Raw genomic sequence first — 26,352 nt, forward strand, 5'->3', positions numbered from 1 at the left:
GAGAGGGGGAAAAGGAGGAAAGGAGAAAGCCCTACTCTTCTTGGTATGTATACCTGTAAGATAAAAAGTACACTTGGTAGAAGAAGAAACAAAGATGTAACTATTGTATTTACAGTATTTAAAATGAAGAAGGTAATTGATAGATAAAGCAGAGTTGTGATATAAACAGATGATGTCTGTAAGCAGTTGTATGTGTGGGAATGTGGGAAGGGATGAAAGTGAGATGAATTCTGGTAGGAAGTCAATAGATAATGTAAAAAAAAAAGTGATTTATAAAAGCGATATAATTATAACATACTATTTAATGACTTGATGGTGATCCCCAGAGAAACCAAACTCCCAAATAAACCAAAAGTGATTTCTCTGAGAAGTAGGAATGGGCCATGAAGGGCTGAGGCAGGAGGCTCTGTCTTTCCATTACAAATCCTTCTGCACTATTCGAATAGAATCTTCTGAACCATGTTCATGTTTACTTTGGTAAGAATAAAAATTAAAAAACACACACACACACAACAGTGATAGAAACAAAAGAATATTCAAGCTCTCCTTTAACAAAAAACTCGTCATGAATTCCATTAAACTTTTTTTTTTTTTCCTTCAGGAGTATCTGAAAAGTTAAGTAGAATGCAGCGTTTAAGTAACTGCTGTTGGTTTTGTTTAGTCTCAAAAGTTCCCTTTGTTGGCAAAGTGAAGGTTTCCAGAGAAGACATTTTTCATAATGTTTGGTTAATTAGGCCAGCTTTTTTGATGACTAAATAAACCTGACCAATGACCTATGGACCATTTTGATTAATTTCATTCCCAAATTACTGAGGCCCATAGATTTAAGTGATGGATGTAGTGACAAGGTGCCTCAAGGACTTCTTAGATTATCTTTGCCTTTTCGATACCGTTGCCGGAATCTATTTGTATTCTGTAGGTCAGTTTCTCTGTAACAGATAATCACAGCAACCTTGACTGTCTGGAATCTTAAAGCTGGTTAACCACTTATGAAATTCTGTTAGGTTCTCTTTGGAGGTGGTAGATAATCCCTGCTCAATGCATATTTTTAATATCAGCATTTGCCTTAGCTGCCTTTGCAGAAGATTTTTGCTTATTTTTTACATCATTATTTCTAAATTGACTTTTTTGGTTGTATGTATTGTTCCTTATTTGACTGAACTTATTTGACCTTAAACTTATCTGTAATTCTCAGGAAATTTAGTCATTTCCCAGTTAAGCAATCTGTCAAGTTAGATGTTATTTATGCTTATGGTTTTAAAATAAGGCAATAGTTTTCAGTGCAATATATATATTTTCTGAGTATGTAGACTTAGGCTTAATATTTCTTTTGTACCATTAACCATAAATACAAAAATCAGGCTTTTTTCAATGTACTATCCTTAAATTTTCATATAAGATGCTAATGCTTTATATATTTTTAAAATGTGTTGTCCTATCCAAAGGTTAATGCTATTGTGTGGTGACATGTCTTCTCTGTAGAGCGCTTTTACATCCCTTATCCCATTTACTCATCACAGCATCCCTGTGAGGGAGGAGGGAGGAACTATCATCCCAACTTCGCAGCCTGGCTGGAGAGAGAAGTGACTTGTATGCAATCCCACAGCTAGTGGTAGAGTGACAATGACTCAGTGCTCTCACCCTGAGTTCATGTTCCTCTGCAGCTGGATTTAAATCAGGGTTTATACCTACAAGCAATAAGCAAGTGTGTTGGGCTAGGAGAGCAGGGCTTTCCTACTCATTGGCAGCCAGGCTGGTAATGGAGACCAGGTGGTAGACAGGAGAGAGTGGCAGAGACAGTGTGACCCTGGAAGCAGGCAGTTTAGCCTTAGTGTTGCTTGAACTTTCAGAGTTTTAAGAGAAGTTGAAAGTGTGAATTTTTTATGGGAAATTTCCTAATTTTTAATAATATATTTTTCTCCCAGGGCCTACACTTGGGACCCCTCACATAATGATTACTGTTCCTCTGTTTAGGCACTTAGGGGCAGCCAGGGCTGAGGTCACCCCAGGGGCTGAGCCCATCTTTTCGTCCACCGTCCATCCGTCCAGCAGGAAAGGTCTTAACTGGAAAGGACACCAGGACAGGGGACTTCTGGGACACAGTAGCTTACAGACAGTAGACATGGGACTTCGTTGCATCCAGGAAATCCCTTGCTAATAGATGTTTTTTGATTTTCATAGAGAAAAACATTTCTGCAGTTACAAAGTGTTTCTCTCTTACTTTCTATGATAGTACCCTATTTATTTCTGTTAAGAGGCCACCTAATCTTGTCATATTTGATATGTCTAGGAAAAAATAATTTATGAATATTCTCAAACATGATTTTTTAAAAATTTTATTGATTTTTTTTTTTATAGAGAGGAAGGGAGAGGGATAGAGAGTTAGAAACATCGATGAGAGAGAAACGTTGATCAGTTGCCCCCTATATACCTCCTAGTGAGGATGTGCAACCAAGGTACATGCCCCTGACTGGAATTGGACCTGGGACCTTTCAGTCCACAAGCTGATGCTCTATCCACTGAGGCAAACCAGCTAGGGCTCAAACATGATTTTTATGCTAGCAAATATTGCTCAGCTTTTATATTCAATATTCTAGATCTGAAGCAAAGTAAATGCAAACCTCATACTTTTTGATTATCACAACAGTTATTCCATAATAGCAGAATAACTGTTTGGTTACTAAATAATTTTATGTCTTAATTTCTATAATGCCAGAGACTTATTCATAGCAACTCTGGTTTCAACTTCAGGAGGAGTTGAAAGTGGATGCTCTAAACAGAGAAGGGGCAATGGATACTGGGCAGAAAAAATAGATACAACCTGCTATAGCCACCCACTCTATGGTATTTCTTTAAAGCAGCCCAGCTGACTAAGGCAGGTAGATCCATTGTGGAGGGAGGAGACAACTCTCTAACCTCTCTGTCCCGTATTTATTGCCTTTTGTTGGTTTTATGTGACAGAAATCCAAATCAAATGGTGAGGAATGACTGCAGGCATGGTTGGATCCAGCTTTTAAGAACATTTCCTTAGGACTCTGTGTTATCTCTACCTATTGGTTCTACTCCCTTCTTTATTACTTTCATTTTTAGGTAGGCTCCAGGTGATGGAAAGATCCCCTCAGCACCAATAAGGCTCATATCCCCTCAGCATGGAAGTGGGGAAGAAAGAATGTGCTTCTTTTCCAAGAGCTTAAAAAAAAATTCCAAGTCTGATGATTCTTGCCCCAAACGGGCCTGGCTTGGACCATTTAGCTGTTGCATATTCTTTCTGTTGAGGAGAATGAATATTTTTTTTAATATATTTTATTGATATTTTACAGAGAGGAGGAAGGGAGAGAGATAGAGAGCTAGAAACGTCGATGAGAGAGAAACAGCGACCAGCTGCCTCTTGCACACCCCCTACCGGGGATGTGGCCGCAACCAATGTACATGCCCTTGAATGGAATCGAACCTGGGACCTTTCAGTCCGCAGACCGATGCTCTACCACTGAGCCAAACCGGTTTTGGCGAGAATGAATATATTGCATGACTATTCCTGGGTTACCTGTCAGTTCCTGAAGTAAGAATATAAGGTCAATGCCACTGTATGATTCAAAATATGAGCAGTAGTCCCCCAAAGGAGAACTGGGTGCTCTTAACCAGAAAAGAGGTGATGGGTGGGAAAAAGAAACAAAAACAGGTGACCACTCTAACTGAAATAGACAATAAATAGCAATATAGGCAATTATTTGGTTTGTTTTACTGGATGAAATCAAGAATCTTCAGTTGGATCTATTATCTCATTAGTTTTAAAAGGCACAAATCAAGACATCCTGATGTGACTCAGTAGATGAGCATCAACCTATGAACCAGGAGGTCACGGTTCAGTTCGCAGTCAGGGCATATGCCTGGGTTGCAGGCTCAGTCCCCAGTAGGGGACATGCAAGAGGCAGCTGATCTGTGATTCTCTCTCATCATTGATATTTCTACACTTGATCTGAGACAAAAGGCTGAGGAGCAATTATCATTGATGTTTTTTATCTCTCTCCCCTTCTCCCTTCCTCTCTCTGAAATCAATAAAAACATATTTTAAAAAATTATTATAATTCTGTAATACTTATACAAAAAATAAACATAGTGGTTAGACTTTAAAAAATAAAAAGGCACATGTCAGTGGACTGCTCCCTATACCATATGTCTATTCTTAACTCTTGGGACTTTTTAAAAAAATATATATTTTATTGATTTTTTACAGAGAGGAAGGGAGAGAGAGAGAGAGAGTTAGAAACATCGATGAGAGAGAAACATCTACCAGCTGCCTCTTGCGCACCCCCTACTGGGGATGTGCCCGCAACCAATGTACATGCCCTTGACCGGAATCGAACCTGGGACCTTTCAGTCCGCAGACCGATGCTCTATCACTGAGCCAAACCGGCTTCGGCTCTTGGGACTTTTGTTCAGCAATAGTCATAATAAGAAATTGATGTACAGTCTAGTGACACAGTGCTGTACCTGCTCCCTTGTGTCATATGAGGGAGATGGGCTGAATGTATTTGCATGCAGACTGGATTCATTCTGAATGATGGGCCTTTCTTAGGTTTATTATGAAGCTGGAAATACACACACACACACACCACACATACACACACCATTTGTTTTTAAAAAATCCTCATCCAACGATATTTTCTTTGTGTGTAGATTTTTAGAAAGATTGGAGGGGAAAGGGTAAGACAGAAGGAGAGAAACATCTGACTGGTTGCCTCTGAGGTACATTCTCTGACAGGAATTGAACCTGTGCCCCTTCAGTCTGCAGAGCGACCCTCTAGCCTCTGAGTGAAACTGGCTAGGGCCACACACACCCTTTTTGAAGCATGAGGACTTGGTCTCCTTTTGCCTATTTCCAAAGTGGTTGAACTGATTTTTCCCTTTAGCTCTGACTAAACATTCGAACTGTCAGCCAAGAGGCTCCTTTAAGTTTGCAGAAAGCAATGAGTTATAGCGTAGATAAACACACACTAGGAGTATTTCTAGAACTATAACCATAAGATCACTAAATCTTTCATAATTAATGTTTGTTTTTTCTTTTTGCTGCTGAGTAAGCATGAGATTAAGTTTTTAGCTTTATCTAGTACTGCTTAGTTGTTGTGCTTTTGCCTAATGCCGTTTAACCCTTGAGCATGAGATGGTCCCCACGGTTGTTTTGGCATTTACTTGAACTTTTCCATTACATTACTTGAACTGCTCATATACCCACAGAACCTGGGGGCTGTTGATCATTACTGTATGCCTCTTCTGAGGAGCACAGTACAGAAACACTGAAGATATAGTCTAATTTCAGGCCAGCTGAGTGATGGGCAGGACTATCTACTAATGATTTTATTTTTTAGTTTTGAAAGATAATTTTTAGTATTTTTAAATTTAAAAATATATTTATTATAAAAAAAATTTAGAATACGATATAGTTTTCCAAAGACACCTATAATTTTATTATGTAGAGATAATGTTAGCATTTGGTATATTTCTTTTCAGATCTTTTTAATGTGTGTATACCCAAACATACACACATATACTCTGCTGTTGTTGTGTGTGTTTTTAAATATATTTTATTGATTTTTTACAGAGAGGAAGAGAGCCAGAAATATCAATGAGAGAGAAACACCCATCAGCTGCCTCCTGCACATCCCCCACTGGGGATGTGTCCGCAACCAAGGCACATGCTCCTGACCGGAATCGAACCTGATATCCCTCAGTCTGCAGGCCAACGCTCTAGCCACTGAGCCAAACCAGTCAGGCTGCTGCTATTGTTTTTAATGAAAGTGGAATCATGTAATGATGCTGTTGTCTCTTTGTTTTGTTTATTCATGGTATTAAATGCCTTACATGAGGTTGCAGTAGTCACAGTGTTGTAAAGGCATTGTGTTGTTTGGATCATTATGTTATGTTCATTTTTATACCTTTATAAACCAGACTGCAATTTATATATTTGTACATATCAATAATTTCCTTGGCATAAATACCTAGAGTTACTAGGTCAAAGGTATGTACATATTTACTGGCAAAACACCATCCAGAAATGTGCCAATTTAAACTTCCCACAAAGCTCTGTACCTATGCACTCTGCTTCATACCATCATCAATATCACTAATTTAAAGAGAAAAATTTGATATCTCATTTTAACTAATACCTTCTAATTACTTATTGAAGTAAATGTTTTTATGCTTGGTTATTTCATTGTATATATTTATATTTTGTGAAATGCTCAATTGTGCTTTCCTGTTTATTTTTATGGGGGTTTTCATCTTCTTGTTAATTTGTATAAGATCTTTATATATTTAGGTAGCCACCTTTTTTCCACCTGTTTTTTTTTTTTTTTTTTTTTTTTTTTTTTTTTTTTTTTTTTTAAAGTATACAAAGGCTGGCCTTATTTGGCTCAATGGATAGAGTGTTAGCCTGCGGACTAAAAGGTCTCAGGTTTGATTCCGGTCATGGGCATATATAATACTTTGCTTCTGGGCACATCCCCAATAGGAGGTGTGCAGGAGGCAGCTGATTGGTGTTTCTCTCTCATCGATGTTTCTAACTCTCTATCCCTCTCCGTTCCTCTCTGTAAAAAAAAAAAAAAAAAAAAAAAAAAAATATATATATATATATATATATATATATATATATATATATATATATATGGAATACAAAGGCTGTTTTTATGCAGTTTACTTTATTTTTATCATTGATTTCTCTTTAAACATTCATAGAAGACTTTGTGTCTGGCTTTGTAGTAAGAACTCTGCAATCATTATCTCAGTCATTCCACCCCATGAACCACATGAGATGGGGGTTGGCATTGTCACGCCGTTCTACAGTGGAGAAGTTGACTCCACACATGGTACTAGGGAATCCTCGCAGCCTGGCTCAGGCATCTCTCTGGACTATTTATTCAGCTCCTCTCTTGCTTGGTTTTTGTTTCTGGTGTCGTGTTTAGAGATACTTTTCACTTCTTAAGATTATGTAAACATTTACTAATATTTTTTCAGAATAATTATAGTTTAATGCCTACCTATTATTTAATTTAATGTTTTATCCCATACTCTCGGGTCTCTTTTGTTCTCTCATCTGCAGGCACAGAGAATAATTGCTTGTTGCTTTTTACTCATGACTCATTGTTTTTAAAGCTGCTGCTAAATTCCTTTTTTCTTTCCTCTCTTATTAATGCCATTGTTCGTTCCACAAACATTTGCTGGGCATGCAAAATGAACTGAGCCTACCTCTCCAGAAACTTGTGATGTCATGGAAAGAAAGAGAAACATAAATAACTTTAACATGAACTGTAAGTTCTCTAAAACAGAGAGATATAAAATAGTGTAAAAGAGCAAGGTAGAAAATAATTTGAATGGGTTAGGAAGGTAGGTGTAATTAAGAACAAATTCAATTGAAGAATGGGAAAGACTCTGACTATAAAATGAGGACGATAATAGAACCATTTCGCAGGGATGTCCTGAAGATCAAACGAATAAATACATACAAAGTGAGCGGAACAGCGCCTGGCATGCTTTCCAGAGCTGAGTCAATATGAAGCATTGTCTTCAAGATCATGGCTTGAGCAGAATCCTGAAAAATGCTGACTAAAGAATAATATGACCCACCTTGTTTATTTTTATTTATATAGAGAGTATCCCTCCTCATATTTGGGGTTAGTAGTTGCTGGTTTCTATGTTTCATGACTTTCTACCTTGCTTTCACAAAGCTGTTCATATTGCATGTGGAGGAGGGCAGAATATTTCTGAAGAAGAATAAATTTAATTAACTTGGAGCCAGTTTTATTAACTTTTATGTATCATGCTTTTATTTTGAAAGCTTCACTTGCTATTAATTAACCTTAGACTTCTATTTAAGAGAGTCTGATGGTCTCACTCATAGATTATAATCACATTTATATTTATACTAGAGGCCCAGTGCATGAAATTCGTGCATGGGTAGGGTCCCTATGGCTGTCCAGTGATCAGGGCCGATCTGTGGGTTGACCAGTGGGGTGATGGGAGGGAGGCACTGGCACCCACCTTGGCTGGCCTGCGGCCTACGGGCTGGGAGCAGATCCTATGTTGAGTTTCTGCTCCCTAGTGGTCAGTGCATGTCATAGTGACTGGTTGTTCCACTGGTGGTTTTACCATTTGGTCAATTTGCATATTAGGCTTTTATTATATAGGATATCTTTTGTAATGTGAATATGTATGCTCACATGCTGTATATTACTGTTAGTAATAAATAGTAGCTTAAAATAACATATTGAATAATTCAAGTGTAATTCAGACAATGACTAGAGTTTCAAAAACCATGTTCTATATCTTTGTCTGGGGGACTTGGGTGCTTGGAGGATGCCCCCGCCCCCCCCGGAGGAAGGTAGGCTCCTGCCAGGGAACAATAGCATTATTAGGAACAATAGCAGAGATTAGAGAGCCAGAAGCTTGAAGCCCAGAATGAAATCTTGGGACAGCAATGGGTAACAGTCAGAAACCTGGCACCAGGACTAGATCAAATAAGTAAAGACTGCTAAACCCATCTCTATTTTACTTTGAAAACAGAAGCCAGTCCCCAAACCTTGAAGAATTGACCCCTCAGCTGTGCTCCCACAGAGCACCTTATATTGATATCTCTTCAAGCAAATACCACATAACATTGTGGTTGGGCTTGAGGGTCTATCTCTCTGTCCCCCCATTAGACTTTGAAGCTATTCAAAGTCTGGAGCTATTGTCATCTTGATATCCACAGAGTCTAGCACAATCCTTGCATATTCCTGGCAAGTGTTTTCTTTCTCTTCTCTACCAGATCAACTAAAATTTTAAAATCTCAAACATTTATTTTAATATATGAAAGCTCTTTGCATAATGAAGTACCACTTAAATAAAAAAAATAAGGATATAGTATAGTAGAATTCAAAATAGTTGTGAATTACTTCTGTAATATAGTTAAAATTTTAGTTAGCTATTCAGACCAGTATTTTCAAGAATGCCAGGCAAAATATAATTCTATGAAAAAAATTGCCATAGCTCACTACTACTTAAGGGAGTAAGATAAGATGATTTGTGTTTTGGTTCCTTTATAGGTTCTTGTCCTAAACTTAATATTGCAAAAGATTTTTATTTCCAGAGAATTTTATTACTCTCCATATTTCCTTTTGGATTATATGTTCCACCTAGTTAGCTCCTGTAGCCTGAAGTAAGTGAAGAAGTTTTTCCTCTTTTATCCTTCTCCAGTGTGTATGAGATAATTAGCTATTGGTGATGTTCACTGGCTCCTGGTTTGGGGAGTGCATTTTTACATTTCATTTGATTTGTTTGAAAAGCCCCCTCTCTTCCCCCCCCCCCAGCAAGAGGTGAAATAAAATCATTGCAATAAATCCATCCACAAAGAGAATGCTTGCTCCTCAGGAACGTTAATCTCCTATAGCTGCTAGCAGGATTGTTTCATGGGCAGCCAGGGTATATCCAAGCAAGTAAGTTCCCAAGCTTCTGCAAGGACTCATGATAACAACAAACAAATGTTCTTCCTGCTTAGCACTGTTGCCATTTGACATGAAGCAAATAATAAGTACAAAGTGAGGCGTTGATAAGTGAGATCCTATTGCTTAGGGATGGTATACCAGCCATCTGGAAAGGCCTGTGGATATACAGAGCAGATGGTGATTCATTTAGTTAGGATACATCTTAGGCTATAGCAAATATCCCAAAATATAGTAGACACAGCATGGTAGAAATTTCCTTCACTCTCATGTAAAAATCTCTCTCAGTGGCCTAGGCCTTAAGGCAGCTTCTTGGTGCCAGGGCCCAGACACGTCGATGTGGTTGTTTTGCTGTACACACTTCCTTGTTGCAGTTTCAAATAGCTGCTATCTCTTGAAAGATTTCCTTATTCCACAGATAAAAAATAGGGATATAGAGGAAGTGGTGGGTGCAACATGATCCCTTTAAAATCATTTCCCAGAAGTGCTACCTGTCATTACATCTTACCATGTCATTGGTTCCATTGCCATAGCTGGTGCAAGAGGTGCTGGAAAATGTAGTCTCTTTTTGGTTGGCTATTTATCATGCTAATTGGGTGGTCTTGTTACTAAATAAAGTTAGGAAATAGAATATTGGAGCACAAGTGAGAAGCTTTGCTTAAATGGCTCTTACTTTTAGTTACAGTACTGAAAGGCAGTGAAATGAGTTACATATTCCGATGGGACATTTCTTTGGAGTAGCTTACTTTACCTCATTTATTTAATAACCTTTGAAAGGCATTTGTTCTACCAAGTAATGCTAATAGACTAGACTACGTCATTGTTCTTGCTTGGATTAACTGTTGTACTTGCTAGGATTAGCTGTTCGATGTGTAAATGTCATGTAGATATTAAGCCAAGAGCATACAGCCTGTTGTACTCTCAGGCCACCTGAGATGTAGGAATGGAAACTAGTACAACTTTATCTTTGAAAGGGCCATTTTATACCTACTATGGAGTCTCCATCATCCTAATAAGCTAAATACAAGGCAAATTGAAAATTTCCCAAGAGTCCCAAAGTTTGGGCACAATTTTATTTATAATCCTATTAGTATTCATTTTAATTTCTTTTCTTAAATACAGCTTTATTATTAAGATATAATTCACATACCATATAATTCACCCATTTAAAGTGTACGAGTTATGCAACCATCACCACATCTATTTTAGACTATTTTTATCACCTTAACAAAAAATGTATACCCATTAGAAATTCTCCCTGTTTCACTCCAACATCTCCCTCACCCCATCACCCTTCGCCCATCCCACCAGCACCCATAACCCTAAGAGATTACTAACCTATTTTCCATATCTATGGATTTTCCTATTCCAGACATTCCATATAAATGGAAAGAGACACCGTGTGGTCTTTTATTACTAGTTTCTTCCACTTGGTATGTTTTCAAGGTCCATCCATGTTGTAACATGTATCAGAACTTCATTTCTTTTTATTTCTCCTCTTCCAGGAAACTTAACCTGACCTCCCAATTCTGGGTTGGCTGCCTCAAATGTATTCTACTCTAAGACCAGAAATGCTATTTGCTGTCTGACCAACCATCTGTTTTGTGATTGTCTGTTTATATGTTACCATCAACCACTAAACTCCAAGCTATATAAAAGGATGGACCTTGTTCATTTACCAACTTCTCCCTTCTGGCTAATACATGGTGTCTGGACATATATTTGTTAAATAAATGTAAGAATGAATGGATGAAGAGGAGGGAGGCGATGCTAACAAAAAGGAAAGGAGAAATAGACAAGAATAAAGTACATTTTATTTCATTTATGTCAACATGCTTTAAAACTGTTTCTACCCTCCCAGTTGTAAGCCTCATCATGGAGCTGTCAGAATAGTGGTCTAGACGGTTTTGCCCCTCGGATGCTTTGTTTATCATGATAGTTGTTTCTTTTTTCTTATTCAGGTCCTTCCTCTAGCCAATGGTAGGGAGCAGAGGTGAAAGAGGATGTGGTGGGCATGAGAGCATTTCTGTCTTGGTTCACTGGTCTGCTGAATAATTTTTTTCCACGTATATTATACTTTACCAGTTCACAAAAATAAACTTCCTTTGGATGTTATTGATAATTTCAAGCATTGCTGATTTAAAATCTATCTAGTATTTTTAGATTTGCCAACATATATTCTATTTATGCTTTAAGTTGTAGATGGTTTAAAGAAGAAATTGTTTTGTAGGTAGACATGTTTTTACTTTGACTATGTTATTTAATTTAGATCTCAGTATTCAATGATACATTTTTATTATGGTACAAGAGGTCCAGTGCACAAATTCATGCACGGTTGGGATCTGGTCAGCCCTGCCCCCAATTGGGGGAGTAAGGGGACCAATGGGGGATGGGGGGCCATCAGTGGTGGGGTCAGTCAGGGGGAGGGGCTGCGGGCAATTGACCAGCTGCCCCGCACCCTGGTTGAACTCCCAGTTGAGGGGACAATTTACATATTAGCTTTTTATTATATAGGATATTCCATTATTTACTTCAACATTGAGAGCTCTTTCCCAATTTAATGTGCCTGTTCTATAAAATTAAGTGATAAAATAGTTGAATAGATAAAAATAATTGAAAGTAGGCTATTATGTGGAAGGAATAGGATGGGCAGCCTTCACTATGGTTATAAAGTCACAGCTTTATAAATACTGATAAAATATCTCATGGAGACAAATTTGAAGACACCAAAGCATTCTAAATTAGTCACTGCTCTTTTTTCACTTTAAATCTATGTCTGGCGGGGGGAAAGAGAAGGCATGGATAAATAAAATAACAGCAATATAAATCTGATTCTTGTTATATTTTAATTAACTTAGGAGTTAATTTTAGTCTACAATGAATGCTAAAGAAAATGGAAAGATTGCAGAACAACATAGTTATTATATAGACTCATTTAATTACTTGCAGATTAAGAACAATTATTTAGTCTTACTCCATGTGCATTTGAAATTTTAAACTTAGTAGGATTTGTTGTTTATATTTGAATAATTTGGAAAATATTACAATTGTGTCTCAAGTGAATTTGCATATCCAATATCCTAGTCTCTAAATACAGAAAATCCAAACCAAGCTAAAATATATCACATTACATGGCCTTGTTTTAAGAAATAAAATTTTTTCCTGAAGTAATAATATTTGCTTTTTACTTAAGTGAAAAAGTTATTAACTCTAAAAATAATTTGAAATTTTAGCTATTTACTAGGTACCTATTGAATTCCTGAATTTCAATTCAAATTTCTGTGGAGTTCTATGGGGATGGCTACATATATGCAGCCATTGTTGAGGAAGAAAATTTTATCTGCAGTCAGCAGAATATAAAACCCTAGAGAAAACTGAAATTGGAGCCGATAAAGACTTTCTCTAGTCAATATGGTACAGCAGTCTGTCACAAACATGCAAATCATTTGTCTGTGCTGCAGGGCATAAGCAGCAACATTTGCATGAATGATTTGGATCTTTATTATAAACGAAAACAATGCATGCCAAGTGCACTGAATAAAACACATTTCTCTTGACTGAGAACAAGGGTGAGATGTAGGGGTCTAGGGACTCCCTGTTTCATATTAGCAGGTGCTTTTCGTATTTCGGTGAATTTAGTGTTGCATTTTGCCACCCCAAGACTGTTAACAAAATGAGGAAATAAGCCAATTTCTGACTTCATTACTGTGATTCTCATTTTATTCTTCCTAGTGACTAATTTAATTATATATTTAATCACAGTAGAGGTAGAGAATAGAGTTGATATATTCAACCAGCATTTTCTGTACACTTTAGGATGTCCTTGGCACTATAATAGGAGTTAAGCATGCAAAGATGATTAACACTCAAGACTTTGCCAATTATATTGATCCTACTATATCCAGCTTCTATTGTTGATATTGAGACGCATGCAATCATGGTAATGTCAGTTCCTTTTACTGTGTTCCATTTGGCTGCTTTTCAGGTGTGTGTATGTGTGTGTGTGTGTGTGTGTGTGTGTGTGTGTGGTGTGTGTTTTACAATTTTATTATAATGACAAAATGTCTAATTCTTCGTTTCTTTTTTTTTTTTAATATATTGATTTTTTACAGAGAAGAGGAGAGAGGGATCGAGAGCTAGAAACATCGATGAGAGAGAAACATCGACCAGCTGCCTCCTACACACCCCCTACCGGGGATGTGCCTGCAACCAATGTATAATACATGCCCTTGGCCTGAATCGAACCTGGGACCTTTCAGTCCACAGACCGACGCTCTACCACTGAGCCAAACCGGTTTCAGCTAATTCTGTTTTTTTTTACATTTGCCCATCTTGGTATACATTGTATTTCCTATCCTATATATTTGTTTTTCTTTAGTTCTCAAAAATTCTCATATATGATTTTTTTCCTAGTATTATGTGTCCCCTCCCCCCTTTTCATTCTGGTACTCCAGTCAAACATGTTTTATATCTTCTCATTCAGTATTCTTTTCGTATTGTTCATCTTTTCTTTCTTTGCCATAGTTTTGATGATATCTTCAGATTTATCCTCTATTTCCCTATTTTTCTCTTTAGTATTTGAAGTCAGTATTTGAGTTTTTAATTTCAAATATTATGCTTTCCACTTTAAAAAAATTTGTTTTTTAAAAATACTTCAGGTTATTTAAAAAATATTTTTATTGATTGAGAGAGAGAGAGAGAGAGAAAGGGAGAGAGAGAAACGTCCACACAAGAGTGCAATATTGATAGGCTGCCCACAACCCGGGCATGTGTCCTGATTAGAAATCAAACCAGCAACCCTTTGGTGCACGTGATGACACCCAACCAACTGAGCCACACCGGCCAGGGTACTTCAGGTTATTTTTTATAGTATGATAGTATATTATTTCTGTCTTAATTTCTTCATTTTCATTTTTTTCTTTTGTCAAACCTCAAGGGGGCAGACCCCCAATGCAGGACCTGCCCCCTGGTGGTCAGTGTGCTAACAAAGTTGGAGCATCACTCTACAGACCAGGATGAGCAGCTGTTCCTGCTGAGAACCTTGGGCTGACGGGCAGGAACCCAGGCTGTGCTCGTTGTCTTCTTGCCCCAAGTTCCTCCTCTTCGTTCCCTGCCGCCTCCTTCGGACACCTGCAGACTGCACAGTGCTGCCACAGGGCTTGCAGAGCTGACCCCAGAGGCTGGGAGGCTGGTTATGGCTGCCACTGGGCTGAGGCCTACTCTGCCACCCTTCTGTTGTTACTGGGCCTGGGCCTGACCAGGTCTCCTGGAGAGGCGAATGCTCTGGCTCCACGTAAGATGCCGGACCAGAGAGCAGCCACTCAGAGGGCGGTTCCATAGCTGCTTGGCTGACCTGGATGAGCAGTGCTCCCACAGCAGGCCAATCCCCACAGGCCACGCCCCCCACAGGTGCATGAATCCCTTGCACCAGGTCTCTAGTTTCTTATATAAGCAGTTGATATTCTTCAGTTGATAATTGCACTCTTGAAGTCACTGGGATTGTAGTTGTTGTATGATGTGTCTACTGAGTCATCCATGGTTTGCTTCCTTGCGTGTGTGTGTGTGTGTGTGTGTGTGTGTGTGTTTAAATATATTTTATTGATTTTCCACAGAGAGGAAGGGAGAGGGATAGAGAGCTAGAAACGTTAATGAGAGAGAAACATCGACCAGCTGTCTCCTGCACACCCCCTTTTGGGGATGTGCCCACAACCAAGGTACATGCCCTTGACCTAACGAATCTGGGACCCTTCAGTCTGCAGACCGACACTCTATCCACTGAGCCAAACTGGTTTTGGTTCCTTGTGTGTTTTGAAGTTGTTGGTTGCAAGCTCATATCCAGTAGAATAATCTTTGGTAATTCTGCAGGCCTAATTGAGGGGTTCATTCCTTCAGGGAGATTTGGCCGCTAGGGATAATACCAATCTGCAACTGCTTTAATCTCTCCAGTGTCCTGAATTAACATAGGAATTGAAGGGTCAATTCTCCCACCTTAAAAGGCGCCCAAGGGCCAAATTTCTGGACTCTGTGCAGAAGCCAATGTTTCCCCAAGACAACACTGGCTTTCCTTTGGCTTGTCTTCTGGCATCTGGTTTCAGCTCAATGACTGGTGTATGGTCTTTTGTCTTTTCTTTGCCAGCACAGATTTTTTTTAACTTTCTTATAAACCAGCAATGAATTGAAAAGCAAGATCATTATCAAATATATATGCTTGTATTGTGTAGTGTATTATCATAGCAAGAGGGCTTATAGTAACTAGCCTAGAATTATTCCAGGACACGGCAGTTCACCTTTAAGTATGCCCTGCCAAAATCTGTGTTGTTAAAAGAAAACATTAATGTTGAAAAATTTGAATAGCAGGGAGCAACATTGCAAGTTACAGAAATTTGTCCCATATGGGGAGAGAACTAAACCTCTGCTCTTGGTTTTGGTAGACAGTATAATCGATGTAAGATCTTAGCATTTGGCAATGTCTTTATCCTAGGTTACCAGTTATTTTTACATGGCTTTTAAATAAAATCCCAAATCAATTGTCTTGGTTCACTAACCGAATTATAAGGTATCGAGTAGCTGACAAGGAGCATCTGGGAATGCCTGAGAACAACTATGCTGCCTTCATGATTGTGCCTTTAGATCCCCATTCCGGCACATAGGCCTGTTCTGGAGTTTGTCCAAATGTTTCCTCTGGAGCAGAGAATATTCCTGAATGGCTTCTGAAAAAAAGATGGCTCAGTCTTATTCTGAGATTCTGGCTGGGGTGCGTTTAGGAGAGTGGGCTCTGGGGCCTGTCTCAGCTGGCCGAGCTGCAGGTTTCTGCGGGCACGTCAGAGATGTGGGGAAGGTGCCTCATGAGGGGGCTTGGGGCTTGGGGCTTGGACAGTGCAGCGCTCTTCTCCTTCCTTCCTGTCAAGCGATATGAAATGTGTTGAAATAGTACTTAAGATAACTGTTCTAGTTTTGTTTTGTTTTTTTGTTAATTGCCACTTAACAATATTTTTCCCCCTATTAATTGTTAAAGAAAGTGGAAGGGAAGGGGAGAGACAGAGAGAAACATCCACGTGAGAGACTCATTGATTGGTTATCTCTCACAGGTGCCCCTCACCAAGGCTGGGGATTGAGCCCGTAACTGAGGTTGGTGCCCTTGACAGCGACCCTTCACGCTGCAGGCGGACACTCTAACCACTGAGCAACCAGCCAGAGCAACTGTTCTTGTTTTCACAGACAACCTCTAAGCTGGCCTCTTTTACTGGTGCTTCCACCACCTTTTTCTTCCTCCTCCCCATTCAGTAGTCTGTGGCCCTAGAATTTAAATTCCATCATGGGCTTAGGAGAGCAGTATCACATTCTCCATTTATGTAACTAAGATTTATGTTTTCATTTTCTCATATATTCTCCAATTCTCCAATTTGCCAAAATGTAACTCCTTTGCTAGGTCAGCAAAATGGCATCATTTTAGTTGCCTGCTAGGAGTTGGGAAACTGTTGCTTAGTCAGGTTAAAAAGAAAGCAAGCAAGGAAGGAAAAAAGGAAGGGGGGGGGCCCTAGATAATGTGTATATTCTATGGAATATTTTGTTGTGAGAAGCAGAATTTATGAAGAGTTTAAGCCAAGAGTGGACACATTGAGTTGGCACTGACTGGAGGAGCATGAATATTTTTACCTGGACTTCAGAAAGAAGCCCAGTGTTGACCTGTTTTTATTATTTTTATTGGCTCCCTTGACAAACTGTCCTAACTTGGGGCCGACAGAACAAGCAGGAAATTTAGGTCACGGATAGTTGCATTTTAAAAACTCCAGATTTTAGCGGCTGCTCAATCATTGTAATTGATTGATGATAACACGGCAAAGAGAGCTCTTAAATTGTTAAAGTGGCCAGATAAAGACAAATGGCTGGAGATTTTGTTGGATGCAGGGTTCCCAACTCTCTGTGGTGCTCTGTTCTGCCCTCTGAAGAAGTAGCTTGTCCCTCGTGTCATGCAACTTATGGCCCAGCTGGCCTGTTTACAGAAAACAGCCTCTTAAGCTTGGCAGTTTTGTTTGAAGCACAGTGTAGCATCTTTTCCCGAGAGATGGGGAAAAATGTTACAAAAACAGTTTCTACCCCCTAAAACATATGTGTGTTTTAAGCTGAACAGCCATTAAAAGTTGTTCTTTCCGTCTTTGGCCAAAGGTAAGTGCAGCAGAATTAGATTCTTTGATAACTCCTGTAAGCTTCTTCTATCTTCCTGCTCTTGTTTGGATCCATGCTAATGAGTAATAAGAACTCAAAGTAGATAGCTCTGTTCTTCCCAGGACACAGGAAATGTGGCCTGGTATAATGGCGTTTTAAAAAGCTTTTATTGAAGTAAAATATAACATAGAAAAATACAGTTCCATGAATTTTTACTAACTGAAGACATCTGTGTAATCAGCACCCAGATCAAGAAATAGAATATTACCACTAACCCTAGGAGACTCCCCATTACTCCTTCTTCCAGGGGCAGGGAATTCTAAAAGCAGGTTCCTTTTCCCTGTGGTTTTTTTTATTTTTTTATTTTATGTCAATGGAATCATATAATACATTTCTTTTTATGGATTTTTCATTCAACATTGTATTTGTGAGATTCGTCCGTATTGTTTTATGAAATTATAGATCATTCTCATTGCTGTGTAGTATTCCGTGGTGTGACTGACTATACTACAATTTTTCTCTAATGGTATTTTTAGTGGGAGAAAAAGTTTGTACAATAGAATCTGTTTTCACTTCAACTGAGGACTTTGCCATTTCTCAGTGCCAGGGAATCATTTCCTGCACAGATACAGAATGCCAGCTCATTCCAAGTGTCCCTTAGAGGGATACATTTTTGGGAAACATGTTCATACTTTGGGAGTAGCCTCTCTGTGCTCCTTTACATTTTATCCTTTTGAGTCCTTTTAATGCCTTTTTACAACTTTCTTGTCTATGCCATTACTCATGAAATGTATATGTCATATAAAGGCTTCATCTTGAAGGCAGTGGAAACCATGAAATAATGTCTAGGAGATCAAATATTTGGTTTAGAATGAGATAAATCATGGCTGGAGATAATGGTAGTTACAACTTAGGTGGTAAAGGAAGGGATAGAGAGGAGGACATGGTTATATAAAATTATGAGGACTTGGAGGCTTACTGAATGTGGCAGGGAAAGGGGAAACTGAAGTAGAGTCCAAGTTTCTGTCTTGGTCAATGATGAAATCATACAAGGTATGCAGACTGAGAAGCAGATTTGGGGGTAAAAAAAATCTGGGTTTCAGTTTTAGATGTATTGAGTTAAGTTGCAGATGAGTTGTATGAGTAGAGAAGTCCAATGGCAGCTGATTGTATGGGTAGGGAGCAAGGAGAGAAATTTGGCTAGAGATATAATAGATTTTTGAGTTATGTTGGTATTCAGGATAAGGTGAGGTATCAAAGAATTCCACAAATACAGTGACTCAGACAGGATAGTTTATTTTTCATACACATTGCAGTCTAGAAGTTGTTGGGTGATTTAGTCCAGATGCCACTCCAAGTTCAGTCCAGATGCCACATTGCAGTCTAGAAGTTGTTGGGTGGTTCAGTCCAGATGCCACTCCAAACTGTCCACGGGCCAGTAGCATTGGGATCACATGAGAACTTAGTAGAAGTTCAGAATCTTCAGGCCCATCCCAGACCTAAAGAATCAGCATTTGCATTTAACAAGAGCCCCAAGTAATTCACATTACATTTTGAGAAGCTTTGATTTAAGTAACGTATATTGCTTTGCTTTCCTCTCAAAGAAGATAGTGCCTACTGTCACTTCATCTGCATTTTAGGCATAAAAAGGGGAAAAGAGCCCTTGCCGGTTTTGCTCAGTGGGTAGAGCATCGGCCTGCAGTCCAAAGGGCCCTGGGTTCGATTCTGATCAAGGGAATGTACCTCAGTTGCTGCTCCTCCCTGGCCTGGGCTCTGGTTGGGGTATGTGCAAGAGGCAACCAATCAATGTGTTTCTCTCACATTGATATTTCTCTCTGTCTTTCCCTCTCTCTTTTACTCTCTCTAAAAATCACTGGAAAATATCCTCAGGTGAGGATTAAAAAAATAAAAAAGGGGAGAGGAATAGAGTAAAAAATAAGTGAGAATGTCATTGGTTTATATTTGTGCAAATCTCTTTAATGTCTCATTGAATATAAAACAACTGGATTCTCGTATTTGCCTTCTCATTTAATATGCTGCCATATGTTGTTTGAACTATTATATTTGAAGAACATACAGCCTCTTGCAGATGCATGATTGTGAAAGGCATATTTTGATAGCCTTTTCATATGTTTGCAGATAAAAGTATTCATTCCTTAAAGGGAAGTTATAATGTGGGATTGGAAACCATATCAATGAGCTTTTTGTAATATTTAGCATTAAAATTCACTGATTTATATTTTATTTTGGATGGATCTTTTACCTATGACTGATTTTCTTACATCATACTTTGGTCATGTGGAAAATATTGGCTCACTGAATTATGCAGATCTTCCAAATGTTGATACATTTTATTATGCGATTTAAAAAAAATGACATTTTTAATGTCGTCATTAATCTCAACAGAAAGTCTTTAAGTATACAGAGTCTGGCAAATACAAGTTTCCAAAGTTTGAGTTTTTGCTTAAAAGGCAGAATTTTATCATTGGCAATAAATATATCAGCTGTTTTTCTTGAAGGAACAAGGTCACTTTGTTCATTTTCGAGAAAATGTTTGGCACATGCCCATGTCTTAATAATCATAATTTCTCTATCTGAAATTCTTTCAATTAACAATGCTATTGCATGAGAGAAACCATTAGTTCAGTACACAACTCAAATAATGACGTAAGCACTTTTCCTCCAGATAACCATTGCACTTAGTGTATATCAGAAGTGCTTCATGCATAGTTCCTATTTTACTACACAGAATATTAAAGAGACCTTTAAGGGTTGACATTTTGTAAGATTAATTTTTACTGCTTAATCAAGAGCATTCTTAAGTGAAATTGGCTTTTTAAAAAAATCTAACTCTGAGTACATAGCATAGAGATAAAGACTACAATGCCTGTTGGCACAGTTTGTAGCCACTCTCCTTGATCTGTGTTAAGGTTCCAGCAATCTTACCCCCATTATTTTTGCACTATTAGCGTAAATGTCAACACAATGGAAAGGACAAAGAATGTCTAGTATTATTATAAAACCAGTTTTGACTTTGTGAATGTCTTGAAAAGATCTCTGGGATTTCAAGTGTATGGACCACACTTTATTTTATTTTATTTTATTTTTAAAAATGTTTTTATTGATTTTTTACAGAGAAGAAGGGAGAGGGATAGAGCATTAGAAACATCGATGAGAGAGAATTATTGATCAGCTGCCTCCTGCACACCATTACTGGGGATGTGCCCACAACCAAGGTACATGCCCTTGACCAGAATCGAACCTGGGACCTTTCAGTCCGCAGGCTGACGCTCCATCCACTGAGCTAAACCGGTTTCGGCTGGACCACACTTTAAAAAAATATCTGTCCTACATGACTATAATGGGTCTGATTAAGATTACTTGATTTTGAATTAACTAGTTTTAGGTGAAACTGATAGGTAGCAAATTTTAAATTTGGTGTGTCTCCATGCCTCCCCTTTCTGTGACATTCCTGAAGGCACTCACTAGGCCCCTAGTGGTACAGATGGAAAAGAAAGTGACCACCCAGGCACCTTTGTGCTTGCTCTTCTTGTTCGTTTGGTAATTTGACAATTATTTATGGAACTCTGCTATGTATCAGTTTCTCTGGTCCCTGGGCCCTGGTGTGGAGCTTCTTATGCCCTTCCTTACACAAATTGTTTATATTAGTTTCCTATTCCTGATACAGCAAATCACCACAAACCTAGTGGCATAAAACAGCATACATTTACTATCTTACAGGTGGGTAGGTCAGAAGTTTGACACTGGCCTCGCTGAACTCAAATCAAGGTGTTGGCTGCACTGCATCTCTTCCTGGAGGCTCTAGGGGAGCATCTGTTTCCTTGTCGTTTCCAACTTCTAGAGGCCCCAGCATTCTTTGGCTCCTGTCCCGCTTCCTCCACCTCCAACGCCAGCAATGTTGCTTCTTTCTGACCCTTCATCATTGCATCTCCCTCTAACCACGAGAAAGGCCCTCTACTTCAAGGATTCATGTAACTAGATGGGGGTCACCCAATAATGCAGGCTAGTCTCCCCATCTCAGGGTCTGTAACTTAAACAGCTGCAAAATCCCATTTGCCATATAAGGTAACATATTTACAATTCTGGGAACTAGAGTTTGGGCTACTTTGGGGGGCCATTTTTCAACCTAGCACACAATTTTAGTAAGTGTGCATTAAAAATTTGTTAAAGTAATGAAGAAAGGATCCTATCTCATTGCTCATTGCTCAGAGCTTTGCTTCTTCCTTATATTAGGTGCCATCTCTTCCAGGATTTAGGTGTTCTTTTGCTGTCTTTCTGAAGTGAACAAATAGCTCTACTAAAGCATTGATTATTGAATCCTCACTACTGTTTACTCCTACTCCCACTCTCCTGTAAGCTCTTGAATCATGCATTTTCTTTGGTTCTTTGTATGCTCAGAGTATATCACAGTACCTGGTACATCGTATGTACACAGTAAAGCATTCATAAGTACATCAATGAGTTATCCTTACACATACCAAGATTTGCGTTTTGTCTGGGACATGTAAAGAAGCAGAATGGCATGTTATGGGGATTTAAGGCCTAGTGGCAAGTCTTAATACAAGGATGGCAAATGATGCTGTGGGGTAGTAGGGCCTTAGGCACTCCTTCAGGCTCTCTGGCAGTGTGCCTAGGACCGAGCAGGAGCTTGGAGGAATTGCAGCACCTTAGAGTGGCTTAGAGTCTCACTGAGTCTGCGGGACCTGCAGCATGGAGGAGCAGGTGTGAAGCCAGCCAGCCTGCTCTGCAGCCTTTTGCTCCTGGTGCCTGCAGAGGTAGCCAGCACAGAGATGGACTCTGACCTTGCAGAGATGTTTTAATTCAGTCCAAAAATTGGATTTTCTAAAGACAATATGCATTCGACAGAGGGCCTTTTATATGGAGTTACTGGGGACTCATTCAAAAATAACAGGAGCCCCAGTCTACAGAATAGTTTTGTCACTCTCTACACAGCTCCAGTCTTCCACCTCCTACCAGTAGGCCCATTTATAGCAAATGAATAAGAAATTTAATCCCTGGCATTTCATAAAGAAGTCTTTTTATTTTTTGCTTCGGTTGTGGTTTGCCCCATGTGTGCTTTTTTAATGGCAACGTTTAATAATGTTTATATTGCCTTTCACCTTTGACTAACTTTGCAGCTAAGCTCCAAGATGCAGTTTCACGTCCAGTGTTTGCAGGCTGCTGCTCCCTTCTTTGAGACTGCTATCTCCTATTCCTAGAAAGCATTTTGTTCATCTCCATCACTTCTGCTGGAGAAGGAAGCAGTCCAGGCGATAGTAGTTGGAGTAATAGTTAATATTTATGCAAGGCTATGTGATTTACTGCTTTTTTATTTTTAAAAAATATATTTTATTGATTTTTTTTATAGAGAGGAAGAGAGAGGGATAGAGAGTTAGAAACATCGATGACAGAGAATCATCGATCAGCTGCATCTTGCACACCCCCTACTGGGGATGTGCCCGCAACCAAGGTACATGCCCTTGACCGGAATCGAACCTGGGACCTTTCAGTCCACAGACCGACACTCTATCCACTGAGACAAACCAGTTTTGTCATAATTTACTTCTATTATTTAATCTTTAAAGCAACTTTAAGAAGCAGAAGCTATTATTGTCTATCCTCACATATAGGGGAAAGTGTTTCCCCCAAAATTGGTCCTCAGAAAAGAGGGTGTCCCCTTATGTTTGAGTCCTGAAAAAGCCTGCCCTATGGTGGGGATTACTCCATTTTCACCTCAAAGTAGTTTAAGTAATCATCAGAGTTACTTAATTACATAATTCAGAATTATGAAAATAGGGCCCTGTGGCTTGGGATTGATTAATATTCAAGTATTTGTGGTATTATATCCATTTTATAGATGTGGAAACTGAGGCTTGGCGAAGTTAAATAACTTGCCCCAAATCACACAGCTAATAACTGGTACAGCCAGGATGCAGACCAAGACATGTAATCTTACTTCCATATCCTCATTATTAATCCTCCTCAGAGTCTTTCTTTCACATTTAAAAAGGTTTTAATCTCGGGGGGATCACTGATTTTTTTCTTTCCTTCTTGGTATTTCATTCTAAGAGCAGAAAACCAGAAGATGAATATCTATCCAGTCTGGAGCCATGCTTTTATGGATAGCATTAGGAAGCTCTAGTTTACCTTCCAAGCGTGGTAGCATGGGATTCCCTCGGTTACATCCTTGCCAGGTGATCACACTGCCTCCCTTTGCCATTGGTGGAAAGTTTATTATGTCCCTTCTCGGTCTCTTACCTTGGTGCTAGTGATAGGAGTTCTCCCTCATATGGAGCTGAAATTGTCTAACAGAAAGGAAACCAACATTTACCTATGTTTGTCTCATCTGATCTCTTCTGTCCTTCCCTCTCCTTCCTCTTTCCTTCCCAATAAATGTTTTATTTCAGAGTAGTTTTAGATGTATAGGAAAGTTGCCAAGATAATACAGAAATTTTTCTATATATCACTCAGTGTATTGTTAACAACTTACATTACTGTGGTACATTTGTCAAAACTAAGAAACCAACATTGGTCTATTATGGTTAAGTATAAACTCCAAACTTTATTCTGATTTCACTTGTTTTCTCTAATGTCCTTTCTCTGATCCATGATCCCAGATTACATTTAGTCATTCTGTTTCCTTAGTCGCATCTGGTGTATGATAGTTTTTTAGCCTTGCTTTTCATAACCTTGACAGTTTTGAGGAGTATTAGCTAGGCATTTTGTAGAATGTTTCTCAGGATTTATCTGATGCTTTGTCGTGTGGTTTTGGATTTGGGAGAATACAAAAATGAATGTCATCCTCATCACATCATAGTAGGGACATAATATATTATGACTTATCACTGGTAATATTAACCTTGATCTTCTGGCTATGGTCAATTACTCCTCCCTCCCCTTTTTATCCATGATTTTTTGAGAAGCAAGTCATCATGTGCAGCCCACACTCATAAGGTGGGGATATTGAGCTCTACCTCCAGGTGGGGTGTATTCACATTAGCTATTGGGACTTTTCTGAAAGGAAGATTTTTCTCTTCTCCTACATTTATTAATTAATGCACTCACTTATTTATATCAGTATGGCATGATGCACATTTATTCTATACTTTGGATTACAATCTTTTACAACAATTTTCTTGCTCAAATTGTTTCAGCTTTGGCTGCTGGGAGGTGTTCCAATTATCTCCTGTCTCCTTTTGACTTGCCACCATTCTTTTGTGTTTGTTTGTTTGTTTGTTGTTGTTTCAGGACTTCCTTTACTTTTGGGCACTATAAGATCTCCCAGGTTTCTCTTGTATTTTTCCTGACTCATCCTTAGAATTAGCCATTTCTCCAAGGACCCCTGTTTCCATTTGTTTTAGAACTAGAGGCCCAGTTCATGGATTCATGCACCAGTGGGGTCCCTTGGCCTGGCCTGTGGGGATTGGGCTGAAACTGGCTCTTTGACATCCCCCAAGGGGTCTCAGATTACGAGAGGGAGTAGGCCAGGCCTAGGGACCCCACTGGTGCATGATTGGGGTTGGGGAGGGTCCACAGGAGGACCCCAGGGCATGTCCAACCCTTCTCATTCAGTCCCCATCTGCTGGACCCCAGCAGCAAGCTAAACTACTGGTCGGAGCGTCTTCCCCCTGGTGGTCATATCAGGCTTTTATTATATAGGTCATAGGGGTGTCGAACTCAATCAGAGAAGGGGCCAAAATCTAAAATCCAGCCTAAATCGCGGGCCGAATGGTTTACTGAACAGTCATAAACTGTCATTGTGATGGAAACGCAGCGGAGTGCAGTGATGACAGCGCGGTGCGGGCCACATTGCAAGGCCTGGCGGGACGGATTTGGCCCGCGGGCCTTGTGTTTGACACATGTGATATAGGATATTAGAAACTTAGATGTGACCACTGGGTGTGCTCATTGCTACTGGGGTGTCACTGCTTCTATAATAGAACCTGCTAGTGGACAGAGTTAGGAAATGCGTTATGTATAGCAGTCCATGTTGTATACATGTCTGCAGTATTTCTGTATCTACATTTGCTTCCACAGTAAAGCTTTTTTTTCCTTTTTCTTTTTTTCTTCTTTTTTTTCCTTTTACTCTTATATTTTGTTGTGTAACCAACAGTAAGAACATGATTTGCTGTCTTCTACTGGGGGGAGAAAGTGAAAATGGAGCACTTGACAAAAATATAATTTAAAAGCTCAGCCATTCTCTAATTATATCATGCCCTTTTAGAGATAAAGAGGTTATTAGAGGCTAAGGAACTAGATAGAGGAAGAGTCAGGATTGGACTCAGGCTGTTTGAGATGGAGCCTTTTTACTTCCTCTTCATTGCATACCTCTTTGTGACTGATCAGTACTTCTGGCTTTGTATTCAACTCCAAATTAACTTCTTGGAATGCAGTAAGCAGATGAGAATGAAATTTTAGGAATTGATGTGCTCAGGTATTACCTAGCCAATTGAAGTCTATTCAGACTGATATTTACCAATATAGAGAATGTTAAAAAGAATATGCTGCAAAAGCTGAGGTCATTATTTTGAAGGAGTATCAATACTCATTTGGATATATAGATATTTATTTGTAATCATTTACTTTACAAATACATTAGTTTTATTTTAAATTTCTGTATCTGAAGTACTCGTATTTTTAATTTTGAGACTAGTGGACTCTGTTTAAGCAATATGTAAGATAATACAAAAGG

The 26,352-nt window shown here is 38.9% G+C and overlaps 1 protein-coding gene across 2 annotated transcripts in view; it reads left to right on the forward strand.

Annotated features, from left to right (window-relative positions):
- The window catches only part of SCFD2 (sec1 family domain containing 2), a 304,493-nt gene that overhangs the window by 78,709 nt on the left and 199,432 nt on the right, over positions 1–26,352 (forward strand). The gene's annotated exons all lie outside the window — the stretch shown is intronic.

This window comes from Pipistrellus kuhlii, unplaced genomic scaffold (genome assembly GCF_014108245.1).
Source record: "Pipistrellus kuhlii isolate mPipKuh1 unplaced genomic scaffold, mPipKuh1.p scaffold_m20_p_1, whole genome shotgun sequence".
Lineage (NCBI taxonomy): Eukaryota > Metazoa > Chordata > Mammalia > Chiroptera > Vespertilionidae > Pipistrellus > Pipistrellus kuhlii.